Here is a 10,957-nt window from a genome sequence, read left to right as displayed (position 1 = left end):
GGTCACGTGACGGAGACGTTCGTGACGTCACACGCGGCGTCCTTATATACTGGGAACTAGGCGCTACCGTCTTAGAACTGGGAATCTGTCCTTTTGTTTCTAAGATCGGCTTTGGCACAGCTAAGGTTTGTATTCACGTAGTTAATTCGCATGGAATAAACGAAGGACAGAGATAGTCACTACGTCGCTTCCCAGATAACATGATGGGTATTAGCTAATTCCCACTTCTTCACATTTGCCTGCTTCCTCCTTCCGTCAGCAACATATAAAGTGTCTCTCTGTGTCTCTCGTACTTTATGCAACTTCATGTTACTGGTACGTTGTATTCAATAATAACCAGCCCCAACTTCTCATGATGTTTATAACCGGCTGATCACATTTAAGAGCTCGGAAATCTTTATTGAAGCTCATGTTTGTACTAGAGATTGATCTGAAGCCTGTCATTGTATTCCAACTCTGCTTCAACATTCACACTAACTTGCTCTCAGCATCCAGTCCAAATGACAGTATACTCTCTTACCTAATATTATTTTTATCTGCTGCTTAACCATTGCACATTACTAACCCTCATACTTTTTGCCACTGTTCACTGCCCCCTATTTTATTTCCTAGTCTTCTGATGCCTCTAGAGTTGCCACCTGGCCGGTATTTTACCGGCCAAGCCGGTAAAACACCGGCCAGGGCCGGTATTACAAATTTACCGGCAATGCAATTCCGGTAATTTGTAATACCCTTTAAAAAAAGCCCCTGGCCTGCCCCCCATTCGCAAAGAACTTACCTTTTTTCCAGCGCCGTGGACGTCTCTGCGATATTGCTCCGCCCCTTTTGTGACACACCATGTAGCCCCGCCCCTTTCGCATCACAGACCGCCCCTTTTGGTGCCCGCCCCCCACTGGCCGTTAATATTTTTTAGTAAAGGTGGCAACCCTAGATGCCTCTGATATGCTATTTTAACAAATCCTCCTTTTATACGTTTAGGGGCAGATTTATCAAGGGTCGAAGTGAATTCGAGGGAATTCAAAAAAAAAAAAAAAGAATTCAAAGTCATTTTTTGGATACTTAGACCATCGAATAGGATACTACGACTTCGACTTAAGGTGGCCATACACGGGCCGATAAAAGCTGCCGACAGACCGTGTCGGCAGCTTATTGGCCCATGTATGGGGCCCCCCGACAAGCTTCCCCGATTGAGATCTGGCCAACTTTCGGATGGGACAAAAAATCCAGGCGGATCGCGGCCGCATCTATTCGTTGATGCGGTCCCGCGATCCGACCGCCCATTGCTATTCGTTAGGATCCGATCGTTGGGCCCTAGGGTGGGCATATCAGGGAGAGATCTGCTCGTTTGACGACATCGACAAACGAGCGGATCTCTCAGTGTATGGGCACCTTTAGACATTGAATTGGATTCAAAGTAAAATAGTTTGAATCAGTGTCGGACTGGGACACCAGGGGCCCACCTAAAAACCTTTGACTAGGTGCCCACAAATTAATATTAGACCAGGGGCCCACTCTTAGTACTATTAGTCTTCCTTTCCTCACTCATCTATTCTCCTTTTCTTTACATACTATAATCGATTATCCCATCTATTTAGCCACTTTGTTCTCATAGAAATAGGGAATGGCCATGAAATAGGCCAAATGTCTAGCAGCATGAGGGCCCACTAACACTTTGGCCGACCGGGACTTTTCCTGGTATCCCTGTGGGCCAGTCCGACACTGGTTTGAATATTCGACCATTCGATAATCGAAGTACTGTCTCTTTAAAAAAAAACTTCGATTTCAATACTTCGCCAAATTAAACCTGCCGAAGTGCTATGTTAGCCTATGGGGACCTTCTAGAGCCCTTTTCTAAGTTTTTGGAAGTCGAAGTAAAATCATTCGATCGATCGCTGAAATCCTTCCAATCGTTCGATTCAAAGGATTTAATCGTTCGAATGAAGGATTTAAACGTTCGATCGAACTATTTTAGTTCGACCGCAGGATACCCAAATTAGATGAAAAAAACTTCGACTTCGATATTCAAAGTGGAAGTATTCCAATTCGATGGTCGAATTTCTAAGTATTTTTAACTTCGAAATTCGACCCTTGATAAATCTGCCCCATAGAGTTTTATATGTGCAGTGCCTGCATTTTAATGAGCATTATGCAGTCGTTAGTATGAGTATTGGAGAAAAAATGAGGGATGCCAAGTTAATTATAATGCCTGAGACACAAGAGATGCAGGGGTTCTAATGAATTGGTCAATACACATACAAAAATTGGCACCGTAAACGGACAGGATTGGTTTGGAGGGCTCCATATGCAGAAGGATTCTTGTTTGACAGGCCTTCTGTCTTTGGTTTTAACCCCCCAAAGCAGCAGTCTTGCAAAAGTATAGTTATGAACCAGTCCAAAAAAAAATATAAGATTATCCATTTCCTTTTTTTTTTTTTATGCCAAACCTTATGTTGTCTGGCACTACATGCTTGTTTAGAACTTTATTGGAAAATGTTTATATGTGTGTGTGTGTGTGCGCGTTAATGTAGTTTATGATAACAGTTTAAAACTTTATTTTTTGCAGAAAACTCTTTATTAGTAATGGAGTACATGAAAGAGCCTGCAACAAGCAGCCAGGGCAACATGTGAGTGCTTTTCTGTTTGTCTGTTTATTTATAACAGTCCCTGCAAAAGACGACGCTGAACAATGCCCTTATACATAAGTGTATGAATAATTGATCATAAAGAGGGTATATTTATTATTAACAGTCTGCACAGCTGGGACTGTAACTAAACTGAAGTTGGACATTTCAAATTTTTCCCTGCAAAAGCTGTGGCTTTTATTTGATTATAGTTGAAAACCACTGGCTATGTAATAAATGTTAATTTATTGTTTAATAAGAAATTCATATTAATTTATATAAAGATTCGATTGTAAACGAGTCAGGGGTTGGGTTAGATCACAATGTAAAAAGGGATTCTAATTATCAAAAACTTTGTAACGTATCTGTTAATAATAGAGAAACTAATAGATCTGTGGCTTTCAGTCTTTGTGGCAATGCCATCCACCCTCCAAAACTGTGTAAGAGGAGTATGATAAAAGATTCCACTTTTTGTTTTTGCAGAGATGTTTAGAAGGGTGTCCCCAAGGAAGGTGTGTGACTGGAGGCACTAAAACCTTTGTAACAGTGTTGTAGAAATGTCGTTTTTAAATATCAGTTTCCTCATCCTTTAATGCTTGTGTTAATGACTAAAGGAATTCTTAAAGGAATTGCTCAGTATAAAGATAAAAACTGGGTAAATAGATAAGCTGTGCAAAACAAAAAAAGTTGTTGCATTAGTTAGTTAGCCAAAAACGTAATCTATAAAGATTGGAGTGACTGGATGTCTAACATAATAGCCAGAACACTTCTTCCTGCTTTACAGCTCTCTTGTTTTCCACTGATTGGTTACCAGGCAGTAACCAGTCAGTGCCTTGAGGTGGGCACATGGGTCATAACTGTTTGCTTTTTAATCTGAGCTGCATCATGCCGAGGATCAGTTTTAAACTCACTGAACAATTATGTCCCATGTGGGACATAATTCCCATATGTCCCAATTATGTCCATGTGTCCCAAGAGTTCGAGAGCTGAAAAACAGGAAGTTCTGTTATACTAGACATCCAGTTACTCCAGCCTTTATAGATTACATTTTTGGCAAACTAACTATATTAGAAGCATTTTTTATTTTATTTTGCACAGTCCGTTTACCTAGTTTTTATTTTTACACTGAAATGTTCCTAGGAGAGGGAACGTTTCTTAAAGAATTAGGTCTTTATGTAGGAAATGGTTGTGAGAACTTTTGCAACTTAAATTTTTTTTAAGCAAATATGTCATTGCTGAGGAACACGTGTCTTGAGTGATCTGAATAACACTTGAATTCTAAAACTACTTTTTTGTGGCAATCTTCTTTATTGTTCGTAATATTGCCTTACAGATAATTAAAGTGATGGTTCACCTTTACATTCATTTTTAGTATATTATGGAATGTCCAATTCTAAGCAACTTTACTATTGGTTTTCATTATTTATTTTTTATAGTTTTTCTATCACCTTCGTCTGGCTCTGACAAGTTTTCAACTAGGGGTCACTGAGCCCATCTAAAAAAAACAATGCTCTGTAAGGCTAAACATTTATTGTTATTGCTTTGTATTACTCATCTTTCTATTCTGGATTCTTCTATTCACATTCCAGTCTCTTATTCAAATCAATTAATTTTTGCTAGGGTAATTTATACCCTAGCATCTGGATTACTGCAAATACAAACTGGAGAGCTGATGAATAAAAAGCTAAATAACTCAGAAACCACAAATAATAAAAAAATAAAACCATTGACATATTGTCTCAGAATATCACTTTCTATGATATGTTAAAAGTTTACCTAAAGTTTACCTAAAGGTGAAGAACCCCTCTAATAGTGATGTGAAAGACAAATGTGGAGTTGAGTTCTAATGCTTCATTCACAACATGTGCTGAGCTCTGAAATGTTACGCTGACCCTCCATCAGCTCAGTAAACTTGACAGGAGGGTTTTGGGGGGAGGGGAGCTGGTTTTAACCCCCAATTTGCTCTCCATGCAGTGGTCTTCTTGCAAACGTGCTTTCGGAGGGGTTCCTTCCCATTTGCATTTACTAGCTGCTCTTTATTGGCTCACAATAGAAACACAATAATACTCTGAGTAAACATGGCATGCTTTATATCAGGGAGTACTTGAGTGGTTTGTTCTTTGCTGCCTATTACTCATTTTCAAAACTGGCTAAAAACACAACATTTGTAATTGTTGCCCTTAGAATATTGGAACAAAAAATGAGAAACAGTACCTTTTAGAATATTTCATTTCTTTCAACTGCAGTTTTAGAATAAAGCAATGACAATAAATGATGATGCTGTTGGTATTTAGAAATCCAATTAGCATGCCTGTTGAAAGGTAATTATAGAAGTGATAAATAAGTTTCTCTCGGTATCCTACAGTATCTTTAGATGTTTCTCTGTGTGATCAGTCCTGATCCCTTGTTGTATTTACAGCGATTAAATGTATTTTCTTTGTACAGACTTTGCTGCCAGTGTGGCATTCCAATCCCCCCCCAATCCAGCCAACATGTGTGTAGCCTGCTTGCGGACACAGGTTGACATTAGCGAGGGCATCCCAAAGCAAGTGTCAGTGCATTTCTGCAAACAATGTGAACAGTAAGATGCTGAACTACTATTTATTATTGTCACAAATCACACAATAACTGAAATCTTCAAGTCAAACAAAGAAATGCATTTAATTTAGGGATGCACAAAGACTCGCATTTGTTTCCGGATTCATACTGAACCTAAACCCTTAACTTTATGTGATTGTCTTGTTTGCAGATGTTTACATTTGTTCAGAATGTACATATATTTATTTTAGTGATTTGGCTGAATACTTTTAAATGGAATCATTCACTTTTAATATGCTGTTGACAAAGTCTAAAGGCCCCCATACACGGGCCGCTAAAAGCTGCAGACAGACCGAGTCGGCAGCTTATTTGCCTATGTGTGGGGCCATCCGACGGGCTTCCCCAATCAATATCTGGCCTAAAGAGAGAGAGAGATCCCATAAACCTACAACTGTATAGGTAATAAACCCTCCTGCAACTTTTTCTTACACAACCTTTCTTTCCTGTGGCTTCTTGCTGTCCTAGTGATGGGCTGTGATTCTTACTGGTACAGTGTTGGACTGGTTTTGGAAGGTTTTCATCTGATCTCCCAAGGGAAATGGCACTCACAGTGACAGCTGATTGCTGGATCAGCACAATTAATAATAAAAGAGCATTCAAATTGAATGCAGGTGTTTTAAGTTTTATGATGTTTATAGAGTGTCAGCACTGGCCGTTCCCCCTATATATATATAAATGATATAACTGCTGAGACAGCAATGGAAAGAAGCTGAGTTAGTTTTTTTTGTGAAATCAAAATTAACAGGCTTATGGACTTTCTTATTTCAGAAACATAGCTTCCATGTACCATGGGCATAACGTTCATTTCAGGTGCTCATAATCTAACCTCCATTTAAAGGGGCAGTAAACCCCCCCTTGTTCAATGAATAGAGCTTAGGCTGAACATACTTTTAATCACAAAATATATATTTTTTAAACTAAACAGGGCAAACAGAGAAATGAAAAAGGACTTGCACATTGTGCTGTCATAGAACCAGCTCATTCATATGCTGTCGTGGGTTTCTATTTATCTTCAAAGTATTTTATAAAACATAAGCTACTATATTTTGGAAATTGAGAATGCTACGTTAAATCTCCCCACTGTGTGGCGGTGTTGAACCACCCTGCTGTCTTGAGCTTTAGTGACAGCTTTATGCAAGATTTTGTGTTCTTTTATTAGTAACTAAGATAGCACATGTACTCTTGACAATATTTGTTGGGCTTAACTCACATAAGGTGAGCAGTGGTAGTAGAAGCATGTGCTTACAGTCTTAAATGTTTCCAGAATGTCATTGAAAGTACAAAAGAAACAAAAAAAATGTACTGAATACTTTTATTGTATGCTATGGTTCCACCATTCTTTCCCCAACAGTTTTTCCATGTTCAATTACATATACATATGCACCACAAATCTGCATTGACTCCTCAAAAATAATTTAAGTAATTTCATAAATAAACAGTTGTTTGCATATGGATAATCACACCAGCTTGTATAGGAGAAATGGTATTCCAAATTACAGAAATATTAAAGCATTGGGATATCTAAGTTACAGAGGAGATCCACTACCATATAAGTCACCTTTGGCTTTGTGTTCTTTTATATTTTACAACATGGGGTACATTCTTTTTTTATAATAAGTTTCAGTAAGTCATGTTGACAAACGACAACATTGCGCTTCGATTATAACTGATGACATTATTAACACTGTATATAACTTGTGATTTAGAGAATATTCTCATATCTTCTGTAATGTTTGTTTTCTTTAGGTACGACTTATCGATGCAGGCTTTGTCTGGACTGAGCATCATTCAAAGAGGCTAAAAGTAAAGCTAACCATACAAAAGAAGGTAATATGTGTTGTATTGCTTCCCTTTACTATATTTAGGACATATATATCCTATATTTAGGTTGTTCACTTTTCAGTTAACTTTTATTATGATGTAGAGCGTGATATTCTGAGACAAATTGTATTTGTTTTTTTGTGGTTTTTCAGTTATTTAGCTTTTTATTCAGCAGCTCTCCAGTTTGCTGTTTCAGCATTCTGGTTTCTAGGGACCATATTAACCTAGCAACCATGCATTGCCCTGAATAAGAGAGTGGGATATGAATAGGAGAGGACCTGAAAAGAAATATGAGGAATCAAAAGTAGTACTAACAATACGTTTGTAGCTTTACAGAACTTTGATTTTAAATTGGGTCAGTGACCCCTATTTAAAAAGGCAAATATTAAATAAAAAAAGCTTTTAAAATAAATAATGAAGACTAATAACTAAACATTGTCTTAGATTGGCCATTCTATAACATACTAAAAGTTAACTTTAGGTGAACCACCCCTTTAAAGAAGAAATAAATACATTCTAAAAGAAGGTAATATATAGTATTTGTTTTCATTTATAAACATGGCTCATAATGGTGCTTTTCGGCACTTTGAGCACAAAAGTTTTAAGCAGCCAGAAACTGCTAAGTTTTGCCAGAGGGATTAAAACTAGGTTTGTTTTAAAATATAAAATGATATGTATTGAATATCTGATTCAGGTGTATCCGCTGCTTCATTTCTGTTCTAGTTACATGATGAACTGAGCAACTTTTGCTACCATCATTTGCAAAAAGAAGCTTCAAGCTAGAAATCACGTCTATTTTTTCATTTTCTCTTCTTACTTAGGTGATGAATGGAGCAATTCTTCAGCAGGTTTTTGTGGTAGACTATGTTGTTCAATCCCAGATGTGTGATGATGTGCCATAGAGTAGAAGCTAAAGATTTCTGGAAAGCTGTGTTCCAGATCCGTCAAAAGGTAAGAATAAATGCAGCAGAGGTAGCTTGTATTCCCACCCTTCTTATGGGCTGTAATTCACATCAGTCCATGCCCCAATATAGCTTACAATCTAAGATTCTGATAACATTTAATTACTCAATTTCATTTGAAGCCAATCAACCTGCCTCTATGCATTTTGAGAAAGGAAAGGAAACCGGAGTTCCTGGTTGAAACACACAGAGACGCAAGGAGAACATACAAACTCAGTAAGGCAGAAGTGCTAACCACTGAGCTACCTGATAGTTCCTTGCATATACCTGACTATCTACAGTGTCTAAATCCCTTTATAATACACAAAAGCCATGCATTTCCTGTAAATTATATCTTATAAATGGTGACTAGTGATGTCATTAGTTATAAACGGCGAGTAGTGATGTCATTTTTGTCACATGACTCACTAACGGTCATGGAACTGCTCTGTGACTTATAATATCCTTATATTTTACAATAAGCGATACTTTATTCACTATATCATTGATGACAAATGTAGGGGAAGATTGGGTAACTGCTCAAGTCACATCCATAGTCATGATTTTAAAGGACAACAAAAGGGTTACTTACTAAGTGGGGCCAGGCACTACACTGGGAAGGTCTCTAACAAATTGAGATGAACCCTTTCCTTAACTCGTATATCAAACTCCAAAATGCTCCATGGGGCTTCCACCAACCATAATGATGGTACAGGCAACTGAAAAGTGAACGCAGGTAGGGTAGTATGGAGAACATTGGGCTACAAGGGGCTTCTTTTTGGTTCTGTGGTGATAACACTACATTCATTTACTGCTTTAATATTATTGACCTAAAGGTCAATCCAAAGTTCTGCATAATAAAAGATAACTGTCATGGATTTTAACTATACAATTGTACACTCCAGGTTCTTCACAAAAAGACCTTCTACTATTTGGAACAGATTATTCTGAAACACAGACTTCATCAGAACACACTGCGTGTCAAAGAGATTCATGGTAACGGCATCATCTCTTCCATCCCATTCACAAAGCAGCAGTTTAAAGTTTTATTGTTTTATTCAGTATTTTTTATTTTTGGCCTGGAACCTCTGTCTAGAAATGTAATTCTCTCCTGGTTACCAAGCAGCCAAAACATTACCTGGAGTAGTAGCAGCACAAGCCTTTGTTTAATGTTTTGTCAGGGTCAGATCTAAAAGCCGTGAATCACTATCAAGAATATAATTGAATTTTTGTTCCTGAAAGCCTTGGGTAAAATTGATTAAAGTGGTAATAATGTTATGAAAAATGATGGCATCTTCTTGCTTTAAGGAGTTTAGTTTGTATTAACTATGTGTTTGCTATGAGCTTCTTCCTTATCTAGAAGTATCAGACTTCTATTGGGTTTTGGCAGTGCTTTCTCTATAGTAAGCTTATCTTTTTTCCCTTTGCAAAGAGAGGGTTTAAGCTAGTGTCTCATAGTTACTTTCCAGCAGCCATTAATCAATGTTAAAGGGATTGTTCACCTTTAAATGAACTTTTAGCATGATGTACAGTTATAATAATTTGCAGTTGTTTTTTTATTGTTTGTGGTTTTAAAGGTGTTTCGTTTTTTATTAAGCAGCTCTGCAGTTTCAGCAAATTACCCTAGCAACCATTGAATGATTTGAATGAGAAACTGGAAGATGAATAGGAGATGGCCTGAATAGAAGATTGAATAATAAAAAGTAGCCATAACAATAACTTTTTAGCCTTAAGGAGCATTTGTCTTTGTCTTTTTTGAAAAAGGCAAATAATTAAAAAAACTCTAAAAATAAATAAATAAATAAATAATGAAGGCCAGTTGAAAAGTTGCTTAAAATTAGCCATTGTATAATATACTAAAAGTTAACTCAAAGGTGAACCACCCGCTTAAGAACTACAGCCTAGCTGCTACCCCGGGCAAATGCCCCTAAGTTTTTACTTACCCCTCATGCAGATTCAGGGATCGGAGTTCACAGCAGCCATCTTCCAGGTCTTCAGTAATCCGAGAATGAGAACGGCATGGCGGCGCATGCGCAGTTGGAGTAATTTCCCCATTCTCGACAACTGTGCATGCGCTGGAATTGATAGAAATTGCTGAAGCAATTAATAATGAATGGAGGGCACACCAAAACTTTCAAAGATTAGCGAGAGGTGCAGAAACAAATATTACCCCTACTGAAGGTAACCAATATCTATAATTAATCTACTTGTTTGCACACTCAAAATCAAAGCAGAAACAATTCAACGTGTGGGTGGTTTGAAAAAAATAATTTTTACTTTTTGTTCAGAAACATTTTACATAGACAACGCCTTACAACATATGGCATAATTTATACAATTAAAAAAATAGCATAGAATATCGACCACCCATTAGTTATATGTAGCAAGCAAGAAATCAGCAAGGGAGCGGATACACCTACCAGAAATCCCCTTGACAAAGGCCTTGGTGCCGAAACGTTGGGGCCATTCTCATTTTTCTGGTAGGTGTATCCGCTCCCTTGCTGATTTCTTGCTTGCTACATATAACTAATGGGTGGTCGATATTCTATGCTATTTTTTTAATTGTATAAATTATGCCATATGTTGTAAGGCGTTGTCTATGTAAAATGTTTCTGAACAAAAAGTAAAAATTATTTTTTTCAAACCACCCACACGTTGAATTGTTTCTGCTTTGATTTTGAGTGTGCAAACAAGTAGATTAATTATAGAAATTGCTGAAGCGCCAGAACACACAAAGAACATAGTTTGCCAGTTTATGGATTATTATTCTTGAGTTTGGAGACTATTTCAGCTATGTCTTTTTCTCTTTAAATGTGTATAGATCTGTATCACTTTTGAGAATGGCTGTCATTGCAAAGCATGATGTTTAGTCCCATGTTGTCTGTGCTAAATTGTATAAAATATGAAATAAATATATTTATTTCTGAAATTCTAGCAAATCTCTGAACAAATATGTCTTTTTAAAGATGGGCTGGA

The 10,957-nt window shown here is 37.3% G+C and overlaps 1 long non-coding RNA gene and 1 pseudogene across 1 annotated transcript; both read left to right on the top strand.

The window, feature by feature from the left end:
- LOC121394297 lies at nucleotides 1-9,780 on the top strand. The gene is made up of 6 exons (XR_005961625.1): nucleotides 1-125; nucleotides 2,564-2,624; nucleotides 5,067-5,202; nucleotides 6,966-7,046; nucleotides 7,862-7,991; nucleotides 8,887-9,780. It is a non-coding gene; the product is annotated as an uncharacterized LOC121394297 (long non-coding RNA).
- LOC108718105 overlaps nucleotides 1-10,957 on the top strand; it is a 149,056-nt pseudogene that overhangs the window by 124,168 nt on the left and 13,931 nt on the right.

Source organism: Xenopus laevis, chromosome 5S (assembly GCF_017654675.1).
Source record: "Xenopus laevis strain J_2021 chromosome 5S, Xenopus_laevis_v10.1, whole genome shotgun sequence".
Lineage (NCBI taxonomy): Eukaryota > Metazoa > Chordata > Amphibia > Anura > Pipidae > Xenopus > Xenopus laevis.
Note: the sequence above shows the minus strand (reverse complement) of the source record. Positions and strands in the feature narration are given on the sequence as shown.